We start from the raw sequence: 26,894 nt of genomic DNA on the forward strand, positions 1-26,894 counted from the left end.
CGCCACATGTTCGCGGTTGGTTGCCGAGTATTTGCCTTCATGGTCTTGAGGAGTTCCCGCATTCTGGGAACTACTCGCGGCCGCATTATTATCGCCGCAGATTTTTCAACGTTGAAAAATTAGCGGCGACCAGAATGAAGCCGCCATGGAGAGTAGCGACAATTCTCGTCCCGTAGGTGCAGTGGTAGTGGGTTGCCAGGAAGTCAAAGGTTGTTGTAGGTTCTCATAGGTTGTAGCTGGTGCTGACCGGTGAATTTCATTGGCTCATTGGGGGGAAAAACGTAAGGAGTAATTTTCAGAACCAAGGATAACCGACCGGTAATGTTAATATCCGCCGAGCTTCACAGCCGTGTATCTCTGGCTTCTTAAAAGTTGTCGCCATTCCTTCTCCCCTCTTGTCCCCTCTTCTCCCCCTCTCTTTTAAAATACTTTAGTGACCCTTCCCGTACAGTGTGCTTTCACCATCTTAATCACAGCGCCAACCTTCCTGTTCATCGTGGTGCGTGCCTGTATCACATTGGCTTTGCACGGTGTGAATTTCACTCAGACAGCGCTCCCCCCGCTTGCCCTGTCTCCCGCCCACATAACGGGCTGTTGAAGGAAGCGATGTTTGTGTGTTAACTGTCACTGGCAGTCGCCTGAAAAATCGCCTAAGTGGGCAAAGTTCTTTGAGCAAAAAGGTAAGAGTAGTTGCCACGAAAACTGCAGAATGTTTTTATTTTAATAAACCATTGTCATATTTGGGAAGTATCTAATTTTCAGAACATAATCTCTGTCATTTTAAGACATCTTTAATATAACCTTGCAGATAGACATATACATTTAATGAAATAACTGACTACTTTAAGCCGTTCTCTTAAATAGTCCCTTTCCAGACTGAATAAACAAGCATAACATTGGAAGATGAACTCTGAATGACAAGTAGCTCTGAGACCTGAACTGGTAGCATCTAGTAAGGAGTTGAGTGATCAACAGCCTAACTTATCAGATTGTAGGAAATCTTAGTGAGAGATAATAATTTGGTGACTATACTACATCCATTAAGAGTGCAAAGGCTTAGATCAGATAGTAAAGCTAGTGATCAACATGATCAAGAAACAATTTGCGTGCTCTGACCTGGTCATTATCTTTTATCATCACAAAGTTGATGCTGAAAATGCCTTAATAACATTCTGAGACTGTCCAACCAGTTTCAGAAGCACACATTGTTATTATAAATCATTTCTATTAAAAACTAGTATCAAATATCTTGCAGATATAGTTGTGCATGGCTATGTACATAATTGACAATGTTCCTCTTCCCTGTGCATATAGATCATGCATAATTGTGCAGTCTCAAATATAATGTGTGAAATTTTAGCTCTTATGGACATTAAATCAGACAACCTTGTTCTTGCAATGAATTATTTAGTACCTGTGCAAGCCAAATTGGGCCAGTCAGAGCCAAAGACACGTTGCCTTTGCAGGAACAACTAACCTTGGTTCTGATCACACTCTGCACATTTTTATTTGTTTCCTCTGCTGAAGGTACACCATTTGCAGAAATAAACTAACAAATTTGATTTATTTTACTATGTGATATTGCAAAACCTATTATCTATCAGTCAAATGTCACAACAGTATCTCTTCCCTTACAAGTTCTTCACTGCTCAGTAATCCACACTGCAGCAGCTCAGAACAAAAAGGCAATTTATCCACATTCTGAAAGCTAATCACCTCTGGGTTCCATTGCCAATGGTATATTTATCAACTCATTTTTAAGCTCAGAAAGTTTGCTTCAAACTCTAAAATATAAATGATTCTTCGCTGAGGGAATAATTACTCAGATATTTATTTGGACTTGGGTAGAAAATATGGCAAATGGGGCAACAATTACTGGGCACTATGATGCATAGGTGAAAGACATTTTAGCATCTCCATGTGCCTGGGAAGTTACTGTCAGCATTCTGACACCTGAAATTAGATAACCTTATGTGGAACTGAGAACTTCGATAAAATGCCTTACATTGGAAGTCTCAATTTTACTTGGACAACAGGAAGAACGGAAGAATGGCAACATTTTATTATAAAGGAGCTGGTCCTATTTCAGTGCTGGAGACCATAAATGACAATAGATAGACACAAAATGCTGGAGTAACTCAATGGGACAGACAGCATCTCCGGCTACAAGAAATGGGTGATGTTTCGGGTTGAGACCCTTCTTCAGACTGTAGAAGGGTCTTGACCCATATCGTTACCCATTATTTCTATCCAAAGATGCTGCCTGTCCCACTGAGTTCCTCCAGCATTTTATATCTATCCTCAGTGTAAACCAGCATCTGCAGTTCCTTCCTACGCTTAAATGACAATACTTTTATTGAATTGAAGAATGTCAAGTGGTCAGTACCATTCCTCAGCTAGAGAAGTTCCTAGTTCACATATTTAGTGCTTTCACTAAGAATGAATCTCTGTGCCTCACTCTTTCAATTAAACTCATGGATATAGCAGCTTTAACCCGAACCCGAATAACGTAGATGTGATCTTTTTCCGCTCCCCCCCCCCCCCCCCCCCCCCCGTGGCCGAACAACTGGATTTGTGTGCCTTTCCTGGAGACCGGCCCGTTGCTTCAAGCTGCAAGTGTGGCGCGGACTTACCATCGTGCAGCGGGCGATCCTTTGCTGAGGATCGCTGTGGAAGTGCTCCGACCACGGGGCCTGCGGACTTTAACACCGTCTCAGATAAGGAAAGGCCTACTCGGGAGCTCCATGCCGCGGAGTGTTCCGATCCATCCTGACGAGTTTCCATCATCCCGACGAGAGGGCTTGAACAGCGGACCGTCGGCAACGGTCCGCCTTCAAAGGCCCCGAACACGGGTGAACAAAGGAGGAAGATGACTGAACTTTATTGTCTTCCTTCGCAGTGAGGAATGTTGATTTCACTGTGGTGGATGTTTATGTTAAATTTATTGCGTATTGCGTTCTTTTTACTTGTATGGCTGTATGGTAACTCATATATGACTGTACCCTACTTGGTGCAAGTGACAATAAATGTGAACTTGAACTTGAACTTGAACTAGGCATATAATTGAAACCTAAATTAACAACCATCTTGTGTTGAGTGGTGGAGCAGATTAGTGGTGGGCGGGGTGGCTGACTGGTGTGCCTTCAAATTGTTTTGTTCCGTGGCAGCAAAATTATTTTAACCTTAATTCTATCTTTACTCTTCTTACACACACTCACTGGACCTTCAGCTAGATTCGAGAAATTCCATAATATGTGGAAAATTAATAAATTTATATATTTCTAAATTAACTTTACAAGGGCAATATACTCAGGAATGAGGTGGAATAGGGCTGGAGAATAGATATTGGGACCATGATATAGGACTACTGTCATTCTGTTCTATATAACTGTGTGCAAGATGCACACAAAATTCAAGCTTTGGTGACATTAATTTGAGGAAGCAGCCAGTGCAAGCAATGTTTCTCATAGCCTTAGCACATAATCAAAGATGCCAAATTTCTGGAATGATTAGTATCAGTTTAAGTGAACTTGAACTCATAAAGGGACTTGTGTGGAAATACAATTGCATAACATTTTTTCAGTGTTACAGAATTGGAAATCAATGTTCCCATGAGTGGAGCACAATATTAATCATCCTGAAGCATTCATGAATTTCCACCAAATACTTCTTGTAATTAGTCACGCTTGTGTTCCTGACATGATTTCAGTGTCAGGAGCATTCGCCTGTGCTGGAGCTTTAGGAAGGAACTTGAATCGTGTTATCCTCAGAGCTCCCATTGTTAAGCCCTCCTTGGACAACATGGTCTCACCAGTACAACATCAGACTAGGTCATCCATGCCGAAATTAGATACTCGTCCAAATGCTTTTCCTTCCTACTCCTGCAACAACGACCCCCTGAATACTAGGAGATCCCTTTATCATCTAATCAGTAACCTCCCTCAACCCATTATTTCCCCTTTTCCAGACAATCTACCTGCCTCTGACCCCATCAATCAAACCTACACTCCTTACTGTTTACCACCTTTATATCAGTGGCACTGGTATCCTCACATCCTTTTGTGGATCCCTTTCACCATAAGAAAAGGGTTGAAAAGGATTTGATTCTGGTCCACTCCTCCACCCCCTCCCACATGTCAAAGTCTTGTTCCAGCATATCACATTCACACTTACCTCTCCCAAATCTAATCTCAGGGCAGAGGAAAAAGTAATACACTTTCAATCACTAAAAATGACCAACTGAATTTCAATGTGGTTGGTCAAAGAGTTTATTGTCCCGTCTACCTTCACCAACACACATATCACATTACCATATAATTTCAAGGTCGTGCTAATTCTGCAGCTGGTTGAGTCAGCCATTTATGCCCCTTGGCTACTTGCTGGAAGAGCTGGTGGAATATAAGCTGCTAGAATAATATAATTATTGAAACATATAAGATTATTAAGGGTTTGGACACACTAGAGGCAGGTAACACGTTCCCGATGTTGGGGGAGTCCAGAACCAAGGGCCACAGTTTTAGAATACGGGGTAAGCCATTTAGAACGGAGATGAGGAAACTGAAAATTCAGTTGGCCATCAGGCAAGAGATACCGTAGCATCAAAGCCCGGACTACCAGACTGCTAAACAGCTTCCTGCCACAGGCTGTGAGGCTGCTAAACAGTCACGCCACCTGATTCAGCGGCTTTGCACTGACAATTTAATAAATCTGGCACTGGCCACTCAAATCAGCTGGACATTTTAATGACTGTTTTTACTGTATTTTAATGTTGCTGTTTTACCTGCTTTTAACTATTTATACTGTTTCATCAGGGACTGGAGTGTTTTTACTATTATTATGTGTGAAATGTTTAAGTTGTATGTGCGATGCTCCGGTATTCCCTGGGAAACGTCTTCTCATTTTGCACTGTACAACTGTTGCTTTGCAAGATGACAATAAAGGTTGATTTGATTTGATTTGACTTTTTCACCCAGAGAGTTGTGAGTCTGTGGAATTCTCTGCCTCAGAGGGCAGTGGAGGCCAGTTCTCTGGATGCTTTAAATAGAGAGTTAGATAGAGCTCTCAAAGATAGCGGAGTGAAGAGATATCAGCCATGATCACATTGAATGGCGGTGCTGGCTCGAAGGGCCGATTGGCCTACTCCTGCACCTATTGTCTATTGTCTGTAAGTGGAACACAAAGTTGTGGAGAAACTCAGCTGGACAGGCAACATCTCTGGAGAGAAGGAATGGGTGACCTTTCGTGTTGAGAGCCTTCTTCAGACTGAGAGTCAGCGGTGAGGGAAACTAGAGATATGAGTGGGTAAGGTGTGAAGATGACAGATCAAAGCAGATGTTGATCAAGGTATTGTAGAATGGTTCATGGTTGGTTGAAGGGAAGGTGAGAACGAGGCATACAATCAGTAAAATTAATCAGGTGGACTGTGAAACTATTCCATGTGCAAAGGGGTGGGGGCAGTGACAGAGAGCGAGGAAAAGCAAGGATACTTGAAGTTACAGAAAACAATATTCATATGGCTAAAGGAATTGATTAGGTGTGAATCTCATGATTTTACTGTACCTTACCTGCTAAATCCATTTCCTGGCCTCTCGAGGAGCACCTTGTTTGGAAAACCAAGTTTTTGTAAGACATTGCTCTTTGATGTTAATGCACGGTTCCTCAAGGCCTTGTTGTTCAGGGTCTCTAGTTGACACCTCTTCTATTCTTCCATCTCCACCTAAAACAAATTGCAAATTTGCTATGGCATGTGCAAACCCCATCAAACAACTACCAACCACATTGACGACTGCTTTGGTGCCACCTCCTGCACCTACACACAACTGACTGACTTCATCCACTTCACCACCAACTTCCATCCGGCACTCCAATACACCTGGACGATTTCCGGCACTTCCCTACCATTCCTTGACCTCACCATCTCCATCGCAGGGGACAGACTCCTGACCGACATACATTACAAACCCACTGACTCACATGGCTATCTGGACTACACGTCTTCCCACCCTGCCCCCTGTAAAGACTCCATCCCCTACTCCCAATTCCTCCGCCTACGCCGCATCTGTTCCCAGGATGAGACATTTCATACCAGGGCATCGGAAATGTCCTCGTTCTTCAGGGAACGGGGATTCCCCTCCGCCACCATAGATGAGGCTCACACCAGGGTCTCATCCATACCCCGTAACACTGCTCTCTCTCCCCATCCCCGCACACGCAACAAGGGCAGAGTCCCTCTGGTCCTCACCTTTCACCCTCCAGCCGGCAAATACAACACATAATCCTCCGCCATTTCCGCCACCTCCAACGTGACCCCACCACTCGCCACATCTTCCCATCTCCCCCATGTCTGCCTTCTGCAAAGACCGCTCCCTCCGCAACTCCCTCGTCAATTCTTCCCTTCCCTCCCGCACCACCCCCTCCCCAGGCACTTTCCGTTGCAACAGCAAGAAATGCAACACCTGTCCCTTCACCTCCCCCCTCGACTCAATTCAAGGTCCCAAGCAGTCGTTCCAGGTGCGACAAAGGTTCACCTGTATCTCCTCCAACCTCATCTACTGCATCCGCTGCTCTAGATGTCAGCTGATTTACATCGGTGAGACCAAGCGTAGGTTGGGCGATCGTTTTGCCGAACACCTCCGCTCAGTCCGCAATAACCTACCTGACCTCCCGGTGGCTCAGCACTTCAACTCCCCCTCCCATTCCCAATCCGACCTCTCTGTCCTGGGTCTCCTCCATTGCCAGATTGAGCAACAACGGAAATTGGAGGAACAGCACCTCATATTCCGTCTGGGGACCTTGCGTCCTTATGGCATTAACATTGAATTCTCCCAATTTGGCTAGCCCTTGCTGTCTCCTCCCCTTCCTTAACCCTCTAGCTGTCTCCTCCCACCCTCCCATCCGCCCGCCCTCGGGCTCCTCCTCCTCCTCCCCTTTTCCTTCTTTCTTTCCCCCCCCCACCCCCCATCAGTCTGAAGAAGGGTTTCGGCCCGAAACGTCGCCTATTTCCTTCGCTCCATAGATGCTGCTGCACCCGTTGAGTTTATCCAGCAATTTTGTGTACCACCAATATCCTATAACTGGATTTAGTTGTACTTACAGCCCTTAATGTGACCTCTGGATTTTTGAACTCCAAACATTAGACAACCAGTGTAAAACAATATATCTGATCAATCTTCTTTCCAAGCAATCAGTAGCAGGTAATTGAAGATCCCTTCTAATAATACACATGGGAAGTTTCTCTGGTGTTATTCTCAGGTGACTCCATGCTTGTTAAACACATGGTATTAAATCCATCATAGGGGACCGATTTGGCAGTGTGGCATCAAATTGGCATTGGGGACGATTAATTACATGATCTATCTAATCTGTGTGTTTCCTTTGTATGTGAGCAACATATGTTGTGCTAAAGTTATTTCGTGCAAATTGCTTTCATGTTCCAGTCACATTGCTATCTACAATGCCCAAATAGTAGGTTCACTGGAACCCAATTACTTGGCCTAAACAATTATTTGTTAACCAGAAACATATATAATAGATTATTCTTTTCTTCTGCTATTTTAATCTGAGAAAAGATGAATCGAAATCGTTTATGTTTCACTCTGCCTCTTTTCTGTTTCAGATAATTTAATTCTGTAGGTAGATTTCTGTGAGTTATCCGCTGCGTGAAGTCTAAGCAGGTGGTGCGAAATAGCAGCTGCTTGTCAGCTTGAGGAATCTGAGTGTCTCTCAATTCAATTACAGGCAATTATTAATTTAATACCAAGGGGAACTTTGAACACTTGCCCTGCCTCAAAGTGCATAAATGCATGAGAAAAAATAGGGCAGTCAAAGGGGTCACACGTTTAGATAGTGGATGTCTAAATTCCATGTCACATTCGCAAAATAGGGTTATTGAAATGCTTCTGAAACATAGCAGTTTCTCTTTGTACGGTGTCTACAGAGTTTGTACAGTGAATTGCAGCACCTACAGGTCCTCTTGCTCTCCCACTGTGCAGTATTTATGTAAAAACTAATTTTCAGCTCCATTTTCATATCCATTGAAACGGCCATAAAGTCATAAGGCCATAAGTGATAGGAGCAGAATTAGGCTATTTGGCCCATCAAGTCTACTCTGCCATTCAATCATGGCTGATCTATCTCACTCTCCTAACCCCATTCTCCATCTTTCTCCCCATGACCCTGACATCCGTATCAACCAAGAATCTATCTATCTCTGCCTTAAAAATATCCATTGAAGCGTGTTATTAAAACCCAAGTCTGTCTTTGCTTTCTATATTTGTCTGTTCAACATTGATCATATCTCTTCTCATGAAAATACCTTTGGTTTAAGTCCATTGAACCAGATTGGTAACAAAGTAACTGCAGGTTTAATGCATGCAATTATTTTTGTACATTAATCATTCAGGAAGAGAAGGCCCACGAGGTGTAAATCTTGAGTTGCTAGATGATTTCCTATGCTGGAATCATGCAATGATTACAGCACAGGACATGACTACTCAGCCCTACGTGCCTGTGTGAGTCCCTGCCAGAGTTAATCCCCAGCTCCTTGTCCATGGCTTTGATAATGTTTCCTCGGTATATATTTAAACTATTGCCTGTTGAAGACCACAATATACTGTAACTTATCTCCACCATCAGACACTGGCCACATGTCGTATAAGACTGTTTTACTCAAGCTATTATTCATTCATCTCTCCGTTATTTTATAGCACTGACCTCTGGTTCTTAACTCCTCCAATAATGGAAATCATAGGTTCTGCATGATTTATTTGAGTGGCTACAATAAAGGAGTAGAGCATCTGGACCATCGTTGCCAATGTGGCTCTTTATAAGAGTAATTCACTAGCTCCATCCCCTGCTCTTGTTCCATTCCTTCCCACTACCTACTGTTCAGACCCTTCATCATTTTATACACAACCATCAAATTCTTCCTTTCTCTAAAAAAAAAATAATAATAATTCTCTCTAATCTATGTTTGTAATCCCATGAACCATTCTTGTAAATCTGCACTGAGCCCATTCTAATGCCACCATTTCCATCCGATAAAAAGGCCTCCAAAGATTAATAAAATACTCCCACTGATGCCAGCCCATTGTTTTATAAAACTTCAGTATGACTTCAATATTTTACTGCCTTATACGTCTATTGATGAAGACTAGAATTGTATATGGCTCATTAACTACTTTCCCAATCTGCGATGTCACTTTCAATACCATAATCTCAATTTTGCTTCTATGTATCTTTATTCTTTGTGTGAATAATTATTTATTTTCTCAGCAGATTGTGAGTCTGCAACAATAAGCTGCAGCGGGAGAGATCTCATGTATATTTAAGGCTGAATTACATGAATTTCTACTTGGTAAAGAAATACAGGAGTATGCAAAAAGAACATAAAAGTGGACTTGAGGAATGCTAGATCAGTGCATAATCCTATTGAACGATGGAGCAGGTTTGATGGGTTGAATGGCCTACTCCTGTTCTCACTTCCTATGGTCATCGACTTATGGTTTCTACTTTCTCTTCCTACCACAATGGATCATATCACATTCCTCTGCATTAAAATTCATCTGCTGTGCAATTGTCCATTCTACTATCTGCAAGTTATCACAATCCTCTTTTCAGTTCATAACATTGGCAAGTTTTGTGACATCTGCAATTTTAGAGATTATATCTTTCATGCCCAAGCATGGGTCTATTCGAGAGATATTTAAAATGAAATAATTGTCATCACATCAATCCTTGAGGAACACCACTATCCAACTTCCTCAAGTCCAAAACAAGTATTCACCATGACTACTGTTACTGGATTACCTGTTACATAGCCATAGTCAGAGCCAAATGTCTCATTTGTGCTTGTTATGTGCCAACATGTCAAAAGCCTTCTCGAAGTCCATGAAAACCACATTAACTGCATTACTTCACCAACTCTGGTCCTTATCTCTTCAACAAAAATTCTATCAAATAATTCTGAACAAGTCAGTGCTGATTTGCCATAATTAATCAATTTTCCTCCAGGTAGTTTTCAAACTTTGGCCAGATCAATATCTCCAATAACTTTCCCTGACTGAGGTTACACTGACTGACCTGTAGCTGCCACGGTTTTCCTTAATCCCTACTCTCCTCCAAGTTCCTCATATCAGAGGGGAAAGAGTGGGGAGGGAGAGTGGAGGGGAAGGGGGAGAGAAGTGGAAGAGTGGGGAGGGAGGAGGAGAGGGGTAGCGGGAGTGATGGAAGAGGGACAGAGGGATAGGGGGAAGGGGGTGGGGGGAGAGAGGGAAGGGGGTGGGGTAGAGAGGGAAGGGGGTGGGGGAGAGAGGGATGGGAGAGGGGTGAGGAGAGGGGGAGGAGAGAGTGGGAGAGAACTGGAAGAGTGGGGAGGGAGGGGTAGAGGGGTAGCGGGAGTGGTAGAAGAGGGACGGGGAGTGGTTGGAAGAGGGACAGAGGGGAAGGGGTGGGGGTGGGGGAGAGAGGGGAAGGGAGCAGAAGAGAGAGGGGTGGGGGAGGGAGAGGCGTCGGGTAAGGGGATAGAAGTGGAAAAGTGGGGAGGGAGGGGTAGGGGGAGTGGTGAAAGAGGGACAGAGGGGTAGGGGTAAGGGGGTGGTGGTAGAGAGGGAAGGGGGTGGGGGAGAGAGGGATGGGTGGGAGAGGGAGAGGGGTGTGGAGAGGGAAACATAGAAGCATGGAAAATAAGTGCAGGAGTAGGCCATTCGGCCCTTCGAGCCTGTACCACCATTCAATATGATCATGGCTGATCATCCAACTCAGTATCCTGTACCTGCCTTCTCTCCATACCCCATGATCCCTTTAGCCACAAGGGCCACATCTAACTCCCTCTTAAATATAGCCAAGAACTGACCTCAACTACCTTCTGTGGCAGAGAGTTCCAGAGACTCACCACTATCTGTGTGAAAAATGTTTTCCTCATCTCAGTACTAAAGGATTTCCCCTTTATCCTTAAACTGTGACCCGCTTGTCCTGGACTTCTCCAACATCGGGAACAATCTTCCTGCATCAGACAAATGCAATTCAGGACTTTTCACTTCACAAGCAAAGTCAGAATGACGGTTAGTGAAGAATTCAAATATTTGCTGAGCGTTCAGATGCTGCACGCGCCTCCTGCACCAAAGGGGGGGGTAGGGGGGGAGCGTGTGTCGTCACACACAAAGATCTTGTAGCGGAGAGCTCCGCTATAAGATCTTTGGTCACATACTAAGCACGCGCCTCCACAAACAGATGAGCGGCTTCTTGAATGGAGAGCGCGTGGCCGCCTCCACAAACAGTCACACACACTGAGGACCCGCCCCCACAAAAAAATATTTTGTGAGGATGGGGAGGAGGAGGGTGGAGAGGGAGAGGGGAGGGGGGTGAAGAAGAGGATGGGGAGAGAGGTGAGGGGGGGGGAGGGGTTGGAGCGGGCGTGCATGAGTCGAGAGAAGAGAAAAGGGCAGAGAGAGAGAGAGGCTGGTACAACAACAAAAAAGCTGGATAAACTCAGCGGGTGCGGCAGCATCTATGGACCGAAGGAAAAGGGCAACAGTTTTGGCCGAAACCCTTCTTCCGGGTTTCGGCCAAAAATGTTGACCATTCAATTCGCTCCATAGATGCTGCCGCACCCGCTGAGTTTATCCAGCTTTTTTTATGTCTACCTTCGATTTTCCAGCATCTGTAGTTCCTTCTTAAAGACAGAGACTGTGCACGGTAAGGGAATGAGGAGGGAGAGGGGGAAGAGTGTGGAGGGAGGGGGAGAGTGGAATTGGAGGGGGAGAGGGGTGGGGGGAGAGAGAAGTGGAAGAGAGGGAAGGGAGGGAGGGAGGGAGGGAGGGAGGGGGAAAGGGGTAGCAGGAGTGGTGGAAGAGGGACAGGGGGAGTGGTGGAAGAGGGACAGAGGGGTAGGGGAAGGGGTGGGGGAGAGAGGGGAAGGGAGGGGGGGTGAGCGAGGGAGAGGGGTGGGGTAAGGGAAGAGAAGTGGGAGAGGGAGAGGGAGGGGGAGTGGTGGAAGAGGGACAGAGGGGAAGGGGCAGGGGAGAGAGGGAAGGGGGTGGGGTAGAGAGGAAAGGGGTGGGGGAGAGAGGGATGGAAGAGGGGTGAGGAGAGGGAGAGGGGGAGGAGAGAAGGGGGAGAGAAGTGGAAGAGTGGGGTGGGAGGGAGGGGTAGCGGGAGTGGTGGTAGAGGGACGGGGGTGTGGTGGAAGAGGGACAGAGGGGTAGGGGAAGGGGTGGGACAGGGAGGGGAAGAGAGAGGGGTGAGGGAGGGAGAGGGGTGAATTAAGGGGAGAGAAGTGGAAGAGTGGGGAGGGAGGGGTAGAGGGACTGGTGGAAGAGGGACAGAGGGGTAGGGGAAGGGGGCGGGGGAGAGAGGGAAGGGGGTGAGGTAGAGAGGGAAGGGGGTGGGGGAGAGAGTGATGGGTTGGAGAGGGAGAGGTGAGGAGAGGGAAACATAGAAACATAGAAATTAAGTGCAGGAGTAGGCCATTCGGCCCTTCTAGCCTGCACCTCCATTCAATATGATCATGGCTGATCATCCAACTCAGTATCCTGTACCTGCCTTCTCTCCATACCCCTGATCCCTTTAGCCACAAGGGCCACATCTAACTCCCTCTTAAATATAGCCAATGAACTGACCTCATCTACCTTCTGTGGCAGAGAATTCCAGAGATTCACCACTCTCTGTGTGAAAAATGTTTTTCTCATCTCTGTCCTAAAGGATTTCCCCCTTATCCTTAAAGTGTGGCCCCTTGTTCTGGTCTTCCCCAACATCCGGAACAATCTTCCTGCATCTAGCCTGTCCAACCCCTTAAGAATGTTATACGTTTCTATAAGATACTCCCTCAATCTTCTAAAATCTAGCGAGTACATGGCGAGTCTATCCAGTTTTGCTTCATTTGAAAATCCTGACATTCCAGGAATCAGTCTGGTGAACCTTCTCTGTACTCCCTCTATGGCAACAATGTATTTGAACATTGGGCATTGTGACATCACACGATGGAACGTTCACCGTGGGCTGGGGCTCCTGCAAAGGCATATGTAAATGAATGCATTCCGATTGGACATATGTGAGCATCGGGCATTGTGACATCACACAATGGAACGTTCATCAGGGGCTGGGGCTGGTGCTGCTTCTATAGGTGCGAAGCCAGTTTATTTTAGAAATTTTTGGGGGGGGGGGGGGAAGGATTTGATTAAAAACGTGTACTTAAACACGACGAAATGTAATGAGGAGCGGATACTTAGAAAGAAAAGTGAAATCTCTACCGAAATGGAAAAGATGTCGCGATTCTGCGTCTGGTTTCGGAGTTGCAGGGAATCAAAGGAAGAAATGCAGCAGGAAGCCGTACATGTAAATGAATCCATTCCGATTGGACATCTGCGAGCATCGGGCATTGCGATTGGACATCTGCGAGCATTGGGCATCGTGACATCACACGATGGGAACGAATCGAAAGGCAGGCAGGCAGCCGGACGGACGGCAGGCGACAGGCACACAGTTTTAATATATAATAGATAGATAGATGGATATTCCTGGTAGCTAAACTTTACTCATATGCTCTCTTTGCCACTCTTTCAATTTTCCATCTGATTCTTATGTAATCAGCTCACTTCGCATTGATTCTGAAAAGCTGACACTTATCATCGGCAGATTATGTTTTGCTTAACTTCCTCCCAATTTCTTTCATCATCCATGGAGTTCCAGATGTATGTTCTTCCTTTGCTCTTCATAGGAATGAGCCTCGACTGTACCTGGGCCATCTCTTATTTCCAGCAGTCCATTAACATCATAAAGTCATAAGTAATAGGAGCAGAATTAGGCTATTCGGCTCATCAAGTCTACTCCGCCATTTAATCATGGCTGATCTATCTTTCTCTCTTAACCCCATTCTCCTGCCTTCTCCCCGTAACCCCTGACACCTGCACTCATCAAGAATCTATCTATCTCTGCCTTAAAACATTCTGTTACAGTTTTGCCTACCAGTTTTCCCATGACTAGATACATTCTCAATCCATTGAAATTGGCTTGTATTTCAATAAATTACTTTTACTTTTTTGCTTTTTTTTTTTCCGTTAACCAAAATCTTGCAATATTATGATCACTATCAACTAAAGGTGTCCCAGCTAAAATATAATGTACTTGGCTATTCTCATTTCATAGGACCACTGTGTAACATAGCTTTGCAATATTGATTGCTTGCTCTCTGGATGAATTTTTGCAAGTTGCAATGCTTGCACAGTAAATGTAAATTAAAATGCCCACATTCCAGTTTAGTTTAGTTTATTGACATGTGTTATAGTGAAACGATTTTGTTGCGTGCTTAACCAGTCAGTAGAAATACAAAACATGATTACAATTAGCCATTTCCAGTGTATAGATACATGATAAGGGAATAACGTTTATTGCAAGTTGAAGCCAGCAAAGTCCAATCAATGATAGTCCGAGGGTCACCAACGAGGCAGATAGTAGTTCAGCACTGTTCTCTGGTTGGGGTAGGATAATTTAGTTGCCTGATAATAGTTGGGAAGAAACTGTTTCCTGAATCAGGAGGTGTGCTTGGTAAGATGCTCAGGAAGGTTCAATCATATTGGATCCAGGGAGATCTAGCCAACTGGATACAGAATTAGCTTCATGGTAGGAAGCAGAGGGTGGTAGTGGATGGTTATTTTTCAGACCAAAGGCCTGTAACTAGTTGTGTGTCTCAGGGATCAGTTCTGGGCCCATTTCTGAATGCGGTTTATATTGACTAATTGGATGGGAAATGTACAAGGCAAAATTTGTGACTTTGTAGATATACCACCCACTTGCTGATGTGGGTGGTATCATAGATAGTGAATTTGGCTATCAAAATTGCAGCAGGATCTCAATCAGCTGGGCAAGTGGGCTGAAATATGGTCAATGGAGTTTACTTCAGATAAATGTGACGTGTTGCATTTTGCAAAGTCAAACCAGGGCCTACACCTGTTTGGGCACTGGGATGTGTTGTAGGGCAGAGAGATCTGGGAGTTCAAGTACATAGTTCCCCGAAAGTGGCATCACAGATAGATAATGTGGTGAAGAAGGCTTATGACACATTGGCCTTCGTCAGTCAGGGATTTAAGCATAGACGTTCGGACATCATGTTGCAGTTGCTGAGGCCACACTTGGAGCATTGTATTTCATTTTGGTCACCATGTTGTGGAAATGATGCCAATAAGGTGAAAGGGAGCAGAGACGATTTATGAGTAAATGCCAAGGCTCAATGTCCTGAGCTAACTGCAGAGGTTAGGCTGGCTAGGATTTTATTCCTTGGAGTGCAGGAGGCTGAGGGGTGATCTTAAAGAGGGGAATAGATAGAGTGAATGCACAAAGACACTTTCCTCAGGGTTGGAATATTAAGAACTAGAGGGAATAGGTTTAAGATGAGAGGGGTAAGATTTATAGGAACCTGAGGGGGAACCACATAGAAGTTAGTGAGCTTATCAAGTCAAGTCAAGCCAAATCAAGTCAGGTCAGGTCAAGTCAAGTCAAGTTTATTCATCACATACACATACAAGATGTGCAGTGAAATGAAAAGTGGCGATGCTCGCGGACTTTGTGCAAAAAAAAAAAAAAAAAAAAACTACAAACAGAATAGTCCAGAATCACATATTCTTTTACATATTACATATTGTGGGAGGAAGGAAAAAGGAAAAAAAACAGCAATTTAAAAAAACCCGTAGAATGGTACAGTAAAGTTAGTCCCTGGTGAGGTAGGAGTTTACAGTCCTAATGGCCTCTGGGAAGAAACTCCTTCTCAACCTCTCCGTTCTCACAGCATGGCAACGGAGGCGTTTGCCTGACTGTAGCAGCTGGAACAGTCCATTGCTGAGGTGGAAGGAGTCTCCCATGATCTTATTGGCTCTGGAGTTACACCTTCTGATGTATAGTTCCTGCAGAGGGGCAAGTGAAGTTTCCATAGAGCGTTCGGCCGAACGCACTACTCTCTGCAGAGCCTTCTTGTCCTGGGCAGAGGAGTTCCCAAACCAAATAGTGAGATTTCCGGACAAGAAAGCAAAAGCAAAAGCACAGGGCAGGCCAAACAACTCCTTTTATTTCATTAAGGGCTAACAAATCATTAAGGGTTAACAAATTATCATTCATTGCAAGCACATTGCTGGCTAACAAATCATTTATTGCAAGCACACTAAGGGTTAACAAATCATCATTCATTGCAAGCACATTGCTGGCTAACAAATCATTTATTGCAAGCACATAACCACATAAAACACGTAACCACATAACCTCATAAACCACTTAAAACACATAGAGGGCAGACTCACAGTTCAGTAGACTTACAGCAGAATCAGAGTTGTGGCCTCTCCCTCACGATCTTTCAGAGTGACTGACTCACGTCCAGGCATGCGGGTTTTCATACCCCAGACCACCCAGAAGGGGTGTTACCTTCATCATGGTGATTGACAGGCGAGAGAACCAATCAGCTGATCTCAATATTTTTTAAACACTCATAACCTTTTTATTTTTCATCGGTCGGAAAAATCCTCAGGGCTGCCTCAGCGGAGGAAGACTGTGAGTAAGATGGCCAATAATCATAGCGATAGAGTGTAGCATTTTCTCTATAATCAATATAGAGCGCAGACAGGAAGTGGTCAAGATAAGACTTTTAGTTATATAGATACCAGTTTGCCAATGGCAGCCAGTTCGATTAACAGGTGGCAAACCTATTGGGTGGCAAAGGTCATTGCACACAGGGTAAATGCATCCTAACCCCATTTTCCTGCCTTCTCCCTGACATCCATACTAATCAAGAATCTATCTACTTCCACCTTAAACATATCCATTGACTTTGCCTCCACTGCCTTCTGAGGCAAAGAATTCCACCGATTCACCACACTCTGACTAAAGAAAGTCCTCCTCCTTCCTAAAGGAACGTCCTTTAATTCTATGGCCATGACCCCTCGTCCTGGACTCTACCACTAGTGGAAATATCCTCTCCACATCCACTCTATCCAAGCCTTTCACTATTATGAATGTTAAAGACCTAAAACTTCATTATAATGTTGAAATCTTTCTCATGCAAACAGATTGATTCCTCTGCCTCTTCCTTCACCCTCATTCCAACTCTGCCAGAGAGCTGATCATTTGATCTCTACCTCTCCTTTCTCTTCTACCCAACTCCACCCCCAATGGATGTTGTGCATTGGCATTGAAACTGATTATTTTTAGTTAGGTTTGCTTGCCATTGAATGATTTTACATCAATAACTAGTATGAAACATCACATTCCTCTCTAATTCTGAACGAACGAGACTTGCCATGCATACATCTTAAGAAAAATAGAAAATAATTTATAATTGTGTGGAATTTTTACATAATTCTAATTTTCCACTCGGGTATCTGAATGTGCAATTTGTCAATAATAAAGAAAAATACTCTTTCATAATGTTGATCTATTCTGTGATTATGAAGAAATTATTGGTGGAAATCGTCCAGTCACTCTACGAGGGCTGGTGAGGACTGTAATTTTTGGAACTTGCTATCTGCAGTGTAGTAAGGGACGTCCTGTTGTATTGAGCTGCCTTGGCATCTGAAGTGATGCTCTCAGATATAGCCCAAGGCATTCTTAGCTGTCAGTGGATTATGATGACAGCAATGTTGTATACTGCCAGTCGGTGACAAATCTCTTTCACAGACAAAGTAGCAATTCACATTTTAAGCCTTCAAAGCCGCAATTTTTTCTGCACTGACCTTGTGATGTTTGTATTTTATATGTATAAATTCAAGACCCTTTTGTGCGTGGCTTCAGGTGTTCAATTGAATCTTACATTTTCTGAAATTAATCTGATTTCTTCGGGCATACTGCAAGATGTCTCTTTGTGAACTGAATAGCATGATGACAATTAGAATAACTCAAGTCATGGCCACTGCCATAGTTATATTTCTAATCTCAAAGCATAATAAAGTTTCCTTTCAACATGTTAACCTTGAATGATTGAAAATTGAAGACAGGTTTTATAATTATATCTTTTGCTCCTCTTGGAATCCTCTACAATAAAATATACTGGTACTGTTTCAAATGTAGGACGTGCTAAACTGTGGATCAAATTTTGGTTTTGTTTGTAATTTATATTTTTGGTAGGTAGCTTTAAATGATCTTTGGAAAAATCTCATATAAAAATAATGACGTTGCCATCAAATTTGTTCTGACTGTATAACGTTGAATAAGTTGCACACAATTCTCTCTTTTTTTTAAGTACACTATGAATGCTCATAAATTGCCTAATGTGTTTAAGTTATTATATGCGACCTTTATTTATTCACCTTTAAATGTACCCATTTTTATGATAAATCCAGTCCTTTTTGAATATGCAATGTCACACATTCATCACGAGCTCACAATATCAGCAATAACTTATCTTATTACAACAAAACAGCATCTTCATTCCAGGATCTGGTGCTTTGTCTTCATATGGGAAAATTAATTCTGGGAGCAAGGGACATGGACCAGCTATTTCAACTATAGAAAATACTTTTATAGACTCAAGCAAGTTTAGTTTAGTTTAGTTTAGAGATACAGCGCAGAAACAGGTCCTTCGACAGACTGAGTCCGCACTGACCAGCAATCCCCGGACATTAACACTATCCTACACACGCTAGGGACAATTTACACTTATACCAAGCCAATTTACTTACATATCTGCACGTCTTTGTAGTATTGGAGGAAACCGAAGATCTTGGAGAAAACCCACGCAGTCACGGGGAGAACGTACAAATTCAGTACAGATGAACCAGGTCTCCGGCGTCGCAAGCGCTGTAAGTCAGCAACTCTACTGCCGTTCCACCGTGGCTGCCCTAAATTATTGGGCTTAGGTATGTGAATATCTGTGGAATTCTCTGCCACAGTAGGCAGTGGAGACCAATTCACTGGATATATTCAAGAGAGAGTGAGATTTAGCTCTTATGGCTAACTGATTCAAGGGATATGGGGAGAAAGTAGGAACGAGGTACTGATTTTGGATGATCAGCCATGATCATATTGAATGGCGGTGCTGGCTCAAAGAGACTAATGGCCTGCATCTGCTCCTATTTTCCATGTTTCTATGTTTCTAATATGGATCTGAAAACAGCATGCAGCAATATTACCAAAGCAAATTATTCCAGAACTAGGCAGAATAATTACTTGGCTACGATTTGATACTGTGATGAACCTGATGAACTTAATGCATTCTATGCTTGCTTTGAGCAGAAGGCCAACATGGCATTTCCCAGGGTCACTTTTGCATGTTAGATTGGCTTTCCTGAGAGTGAACCCATGGAAAGCAACTGTCCCGGATGTAGTCCCTGGCCACATGCTTAGGAACTGCACAGACCAACTAGCGGGATTGTTCATGGCCATCTTTAATCTCTTCCTACTCCTACTCCAAGATACTCACCTGCTTCAAAAGAATCATATCATCCCTGTGCCAAAGAAGTAAGTTCTCATGCATTAATGACTACTGTCCAGTGGCTGTGACATCCACCATCATGAAGTAGTTTGAGAGGCTGGTTATGGAACACATTAAATCCAGACTACCAAGCAGCCTTGACCCACTACAGTTCGCCTTCCGCCACAACAGGTATACAGCTGATGTTACCTCTCTGGCCCTACACTCATCCCTGGGTAAGAAGGACACCAATGGCAGACTCCTATACATAGACTCCAGCTCTGCTTTCAATACTATGATCTCATCCAAGCTCATCTCTAAACTTGTCGGCACTCCCTCTGCAAATGGTTCCTAGACTTTCTGACCAACAGACCACAATCAGGTGACAAATCAACCCTCTATTATAATCCTCAACTCTGGTGCTTCACAAGGATATGTTCTCACACCCTCTGCTATTCACCTTATAAACGTGTGACTCGCAGACGACACCACCGTAGTGAGCCAGGTACCAAAAAATAACGGAACGGTGTATAGGAAGGAGATTAAGAACTTTATGACCTGGTGCCAAGACACCAACTTATCCCTCAAAATCAGCAAGACAAAAATTGTGATCCACCTCATTTGAGTCCTTCAAACTATCTTTAATCAGACCTTATTGGACTTTATCTTGCACTGAATGCTATACTCCTTATTCTGTAGCTGTACACTGTGGATGGTTTGATAGTAATCATGTATAGTCTTTCTAAGTATCAAGTATAGTGTTTTTACTGACTGAATAGCACGCTACAAAAAAAGGTTCACTGTACCTCCCTACACATGACTACAATAAACTAAACTAAACTAAAACTAATTATACTAAACTAGATGAGGATGCAAGGATTTACAAAGGAGTATAAAGAGTTGAAATGTGTGATAAGAAAGATGAACTTTAATAAGGTAAGTTTATTCATTTGGAAGGATGATTGGAAGAAATTATTAGACTTTTAAATGGTAAGAAACTAGCATATATTGATACTTAGAGAGATCTGTTTGTTCTTGGTGATAAAATGTAAAAGTTAACCTGCAGGCATAGTAAGCAATTAAGGGGACAGATAACATGTTACAAGAGGGCGGAATGCAAGAGTAATCAAAGGCTTTGTAATTTATGTCTAGGTTATTGTAAATAGTCAGTACCATTTGCCCAATGTACATGTGTATCCTAGATAACCTGCAACAGTGTTTGAGAAGGCAATTAAAAAGTAATTACAATGGTGAACACAACAGCCACATTTTCTAAACAAGCTTGTTCCACATTTAGCTGTGAAATTAATATCCAAGTTAATCTTATTGACCATCTCACATGAGGTAATGTTAGTTACTCCAGCTAGAGAGCTCCTCAGTCTTGTTTGACTTGTTTATCTCTGCTACTGGAATAGGTTTAATTTAATTCAAAGGACGGCAATTCTTCCGTGCCGTATTGAAATGTAATGCAAGATAACATGCTCAAATCTTAATAAGAGACTTAAAGTTTATCATCAAATGTTTGACGACAGCCAAGTTGCACAAGAAAGATAAAATGTTAGTGACATTCCAGACCAGATTGCATGATACTCTGCAGGATATGGATACTGGAGAAATTTTCATTGAAAATCAGAATATTTTTTTCTATTGTTTAAGAAGGAACTGCAGATGCTGGAAAATCGAAGGTAGACAAAAGTGCTGGAGAAACTCAGCGGGAACGGCAGCATCTATGGAGCGAAGGAAATAGGCAACGTTTCGGGCCAAAACCCTTCTTCAGACTGATGTAGGGGGGGTGTGGCGGAAAGAAGAAAGGAAGAGGAGGAGCCAGAGGGCTGAGGGAGAGCTGAGGAGGAGACAATAAGGGCTACCGGAAATTGGAGAAGTCAATGTTCATGCCGCTGGGGTATCAACTGACCAAGTGAAATATGAGGTGCTGCCCCTCCAATTTCTGGTGGTGCTCACTTTGGCCATGGAGGATGCCCAGGACAGAAAGGTTGGATTCGGAATGGGAGGGGGAGTTGAAGTGCTGAGCCACCGGGATATCAGGTAGGTTATTGCGGACCGAGCGGAGGTGTTCGGAGAAACGATCGCCAAGCCTACGATTGGTCTCACCAATATAGATAAGCTGACATCTAGAGCAGCTGATGCAATATATGAGGTTGGAGGAGGTGCAGGTAAACCTCTGTCGCACCTGGAATGACTGCTTGGGTCCTTGAATGGAGTCGAGGGGGGAGGTAAAGCGACAAGTGTAGCATTTCTTGCGACTACAAGGGAAAGTGCCCGGGGAGGGGGTGATATGGGTGGGAAGGGAAGAATTGATCAGGGAGTTACGGAGGGAGCGGTCTTTGCGGGATGCAGACAGGGGGGGGGGGGGGGGAGATGGGAAGATGTGGAGAGTGGTGGGGTCACGTTGGAGGTGGCGAAAATTACAGAGGACTATTTGTTGTATGTGACGGCTAGTGGGTTGGAAGGTGAGGACTAGGCAAACTCTGCCCTTGTTACGAGTGGGGGGATGGGGAGAGAGAGCAGTGTTACGGGGTAGTGAAGAAACCCTGGTGAGAGCCTCATCTATAGTGGGGGAGGGGAACCCCCGTTCCCTGAAGAATGAGAACATTTCCGATGCCCACCTGAAGAATGAGGACATTTCCCATGCCCTATTCTATTTTTTCTATTCTTCATTTGTGCTTTTTTTTTTAAATAGAGTTTTGATTTTATTGTAATTTTGATGCGTGCATGTTAATTGACTTACATTTTATTATATTTCTGACAAAATATTTAGAAACAAATAAGTGTTTAACCATTTTCTGTGTTTGTCATTTTAACATTTTGCAGCTTTTTTTGCATGTGGTGCTTGTGAAAAAAGAAATCAGGAACTCAACACATGAACAAATAACTGAAATCTTTCAGGGGATGATCAACAATTAGGAACCCAGTAAGGACCCACAACACCTTAAGGGCCTGTCCCACTTAGGCGACTGGACCCCCCCTACGATAATGTCTACCGCAACCTAGCACCGAATTGATGTCAAGCTACGCCAACCAGCAATCCAATTCTCCGTGACTTAGGAAATTCACCTACGACATACCTACGTCAACCTACAACGACACATACGACAACCTACGATCACACAGGCGACAACCTATGACAACCAAAGTCTACCTACGTCCACCCGCGACAAACTCCGACAAGCCACGATCCCGTCGGCGGCAACTGAAGACAATTCAGTCGCCGGTACCTGTCGCTGGTTGACGTAGGTTGATGTAGGTAGTCGCCAATGGAATTCACCAAAGTCATCACACGGCAACAACCAACGTTCCGCTGAGTTTCCCCAGCAATTGTGTGTACCTTCGATATTCCAGCATCTGCAGTTCCCTTTTGAACACTTTGTCTACTCCACTGCGATATCTCCTCAAGGTCCTATTTCCTTCGCTCCATAGATGCTGCTGCACCCGCTGAGTTTCCCCAGCAATTGTGTGTACCTTCACCTGGCAACAACCTGTGTCATCCTAGCGACAACCTACGACAGCACTTATGACAGGAGAAGACAAGCTATATCAAGCCCATAGTCGCCAAGAAAAAAGTTACGACTCTCTAGGCAACTTGAGGAGACATTTCACGACCATACAGGCGACACCCTGCGACCATGTGGCGACAGCCTAGTCGCCTGTAGTTGCCGAAAAAATTGCCTAAGCGGGACAGGCCCTTTAGCCATGCTCTCATTTTACTCTTCAAGAAGGGATAGGAATCTGAAAACTTCAGGTTCAGGAACAGCTTCTTCATAACAACAATCAGGCTATTGAAGATAACAAACCCTAAACTAAACTTCCACATATGAACATCCTTTATTACATTAGGAACATCAGGCTTTATTTTGCGTTTGCACGATATAAGGATTTTTTGTTCATTGTATTTTTTTGGGTTTATTATTATCCATTGAAGACTGTGTTTACAGACCTGCTGTGCTGCTGCAAGTAAGAATTGTATTATTCTGCTTCAGGGCTATGATCATTAAATCATGGGGAATCAAGATCATGGGGAATCAGTAGTTGAGAACATTTGGATTTTGGTAGGGATGGGGATGTTTGAGGGCAGTGTGGATCGGGGGGCTGGAAATGTCTGGATAGGGGTGGAATTAGAAAGCGGGAAAAGAATGGATGGTGGCCGAGATCCGTGGACTGGAGATGTCTGAATGATGGGGGGGTTTGCAATGCTAGGGATGTATGGATGGTGGTCCAGGTCAGGAGGCCGGAGTTGTCTAGATGGCGGTAGGATTGGGAGGCTCGGATGCCTGCATGGTGGTAGGGCTTGACCGAATAGCCATCTTTGAATGGTATGATAGTGGTGCAGATTCCTTGTAAAGCTCCTGTACGGAAATGAGAGCTTCCCCAGCTCTCCTGGTGTGGAAATTGCATCAGGAGTGGGAAGGTAGGTCATACCAACAAAACAGTTCATCCACTTTCTGGCATGAGGATACAAAGATCTCAAAATAATTAATACTATGTTTTATTCAGGATAAAATACATCTTCAGCAGGTATGTGATGAACGAAATTAGCATCATGTAACTGAATATTGAGGCCAAATACTTGTGCAACTACTTGTCTATCTCTGTGGGGTTGAACAAAGGTTTGGGTTTTAAGCACAAAGCTAAATTAGGTCATGAGCTCCAACAGGCTCTTCGGCCCAACTTGCCCACACTGACCAACATGTTCCATCTACACTAGTTTCACCTGCTTGCATTTGGCCCATATTCCTCTAAACCTGTCCTATCCATGCACCTGTCCAAATGTTTCTTAAACGTTGCAATACTACCTGCCTCAACTACCTCCTACAGCAGCTTGTTCCATACACCCATCATTCTGTGTGTGAAAAAGTTACCCCTCAGGATCCTATTAAATCTTGCCCTCCCTTACCTTAAACCTATGTCCAATGGTTCTTGATTGCCCTACTCTGGGCAAGAGACTCTGTGCATCTACGCATTCTATTCCATTCATGATTTTGTACACCTCTATAAGATCACCTCTCATCCTCCTGTGCTCCAAGGAATAGAGTCACAGCCTGTTTAACCTCTCCCTATTGTTCAGGCCCTCGAGTCCTGGCAACATCCTCGTAAATCTTCTCTGCACACCTTCTAACTTGACAACATCTTTTATATAACATGGTGCCCAGAATTGAACACAATACTCTAAATTCAGCCTCACCAACGTCTTATATAACAGCAACATGACTTCCCAACTTCTATACACAATACTCTGACTAATGAAGCCCAATGTGCCAAAAGCTCTTTTGACCACCCGATCTACCTGTGGTGCCACTTTGTGGTGCAGGAGATGAGGAAGTAAAGTTATTCCAGCATTTGGGCCAAAGTTACTAAACTGAGCTATTGAAGGAAGAAAACTCTGTAGAATAATATTCTTCATCTAACTTCCTGTTTAATTTAAGCAACACACTTGGGGAAGGCATGGGTACAAAAGTCTAATTTGCACTTTAGGGGCTGTGATCGGTCCTATAAAATATGTTTATCTATAAAAGGTCATAAAGAAAATGTAACATGGCATTGTCCCTTTGACCCTCTAAAATGCAATTTATATTTTAAATATTGACCACGTTCCTGAAAGCCATAATATCAAGAGGAAATGTGTTTTAACCAATGGTCGGTCCATTGTATTTGCTTCAGCATAAAAATGATCTCTACTTTTGGCGTGCTCAAAGTATAATTTGTAGGACTGTAGAAATGAAATGTTATCAAGTACATTATATTTCCCTTCTGTGCTTGGCATCTCTTCATGTCAACGTTATTGTGAGTAATCTAATTGTAGGAATATCCAGCTACTTTTCTACCCAATGCTTCAGTTTACTAAATTCTCATTTATGTACTTAACTGCTTGTAAGATTATTCTTATTAATTCGATAAATACGTTTTAGGCTTTTGCTAATTTTTATTGTGCAACACTTTGTGGTAATTTTTCAAGTTCATATATTGAACCATTGAAGAGTTTCTATACATTTTCTATCTATTATATCTTATCCACATGGTCCTGCACTTTTTCTTTTGTCATTTGTCCAATCTTATTTTGAAGGTTATTCTTGAATGTAATGTTCACTACCTTATCAGAAAGTTTATTCCTTGTCCCAAACTATTCATTGCTAAATAGCTTTCCATTCATCATATGTTTGTGCCCTCCTTTTTTTTGACACATTAACCCTTGGAAACAGCTTGGCCTGAAAATTCCATTATGTAGCACTGTTTATTTCAGTGCTATTTGGTTATAAATAGATTTTTTCCCCTGAGTAATTTAATTTTAATCCTGCAATTCAACTAACTACTACCTGCCTTGATCATAATACCATAAAACTTTAAGACATAGGAGCATAATTAGGTCATTTAGTCCCTACTGTCTACTCTGCTATTCAATTGTGTCTAATCTATTCTCTCTCTCAACCCCATTCTGCTGCCTTCTCCATGTAATCTTTGACATCCTTCCTAATCAACAACCTATCAATCTCTGCCTTAAAAATCCCCATTGACTTGGCTTCTGCAGCCGTCTATGGCAATGAACTCCACAGATTCACAACCCTCTGACCAAAGAAATTCCTTTGTTCATCTCCATTTTGACCTTACATGCACACTAAATTATAATATCTCCCATTGGACCTTACCAGGCTTCTTCACATGTATCCTTTGGCCCCTCCATTACACCAACAATCCACCACTGCTCACAGCCCCAATTGCTCCCGGACCTGATATCCCTAATTGCCCCCTCCCTGAACGGCAACTGTAAAACCTCCACATTCTCCACCTTCCTGAACCAGAATCCACAATCTCCTGAACTCATCATTCTCCATGACACCATGACCCAACCCACCAAACTCCTCTTGATCTCTTCCCTCAAGCACAAACCAGTGATCTTTGGCAAGCCAATATTCCTCACCTCCAACCCACCAACCCTTATGTTCTTGTACCATTCTGATGATGAATTTCATCTGTTGTGAGGTCTGCCAGGTCTAGCAACCTTTCTCTGTCTTCTCAAACTCCACTACTTTCTTCATTACCATCTGCTGTTCTTATAAGATTTGTTTCATTTAGAGTCAAAAAGTCAACGTGGAAACAGGCCCTTCAGCCCAATTTACCCACACCGGCCAACATGTCCCAGTTACACTAGTCCCACCTGCCCGCGTTTGGTCCATAGCCTGTCCTATCCATGTACCTTCCTACTTTAACTGTTTCCTAAAACAACATTGGCGGATTTTGAAATTGGGTCCTGAATTGTGGCCTGAGATGAAGACTCACCAGGAGAATAGGAGATATGCAATGGCAGGCTTTTTATATAGAGATGAGTCGGATTAAAATAACCTATTTGACACATTTATACAAGTGTTGTGTAGACTGAGGACAGATTTTGCTTGTCATGTGGCTGTGTCACAATTTTATCACACATGTGACCTTTATTAATATCTGACCTTTTCTAACTTGAAATAATAAACGTGGGCCTCCCACCAATAGGCAGTAG

This window comes from Amblyraja radiata, chromosome 6 (genome assembly GCF_010909765.2).
Source record: "Amblyraja radiata isolate CabotCenter1 chromosome 6, sAmbRad1.1.pri, whole genome shotgun sequence".
In the NCBI taxonomy this organism is placed as follows: Eukaryota; Metazoa; Chordata; class Chondrichthyes; order Rajiformes; family Rajidae; genus Amblyraja; species Amblyraja radiata.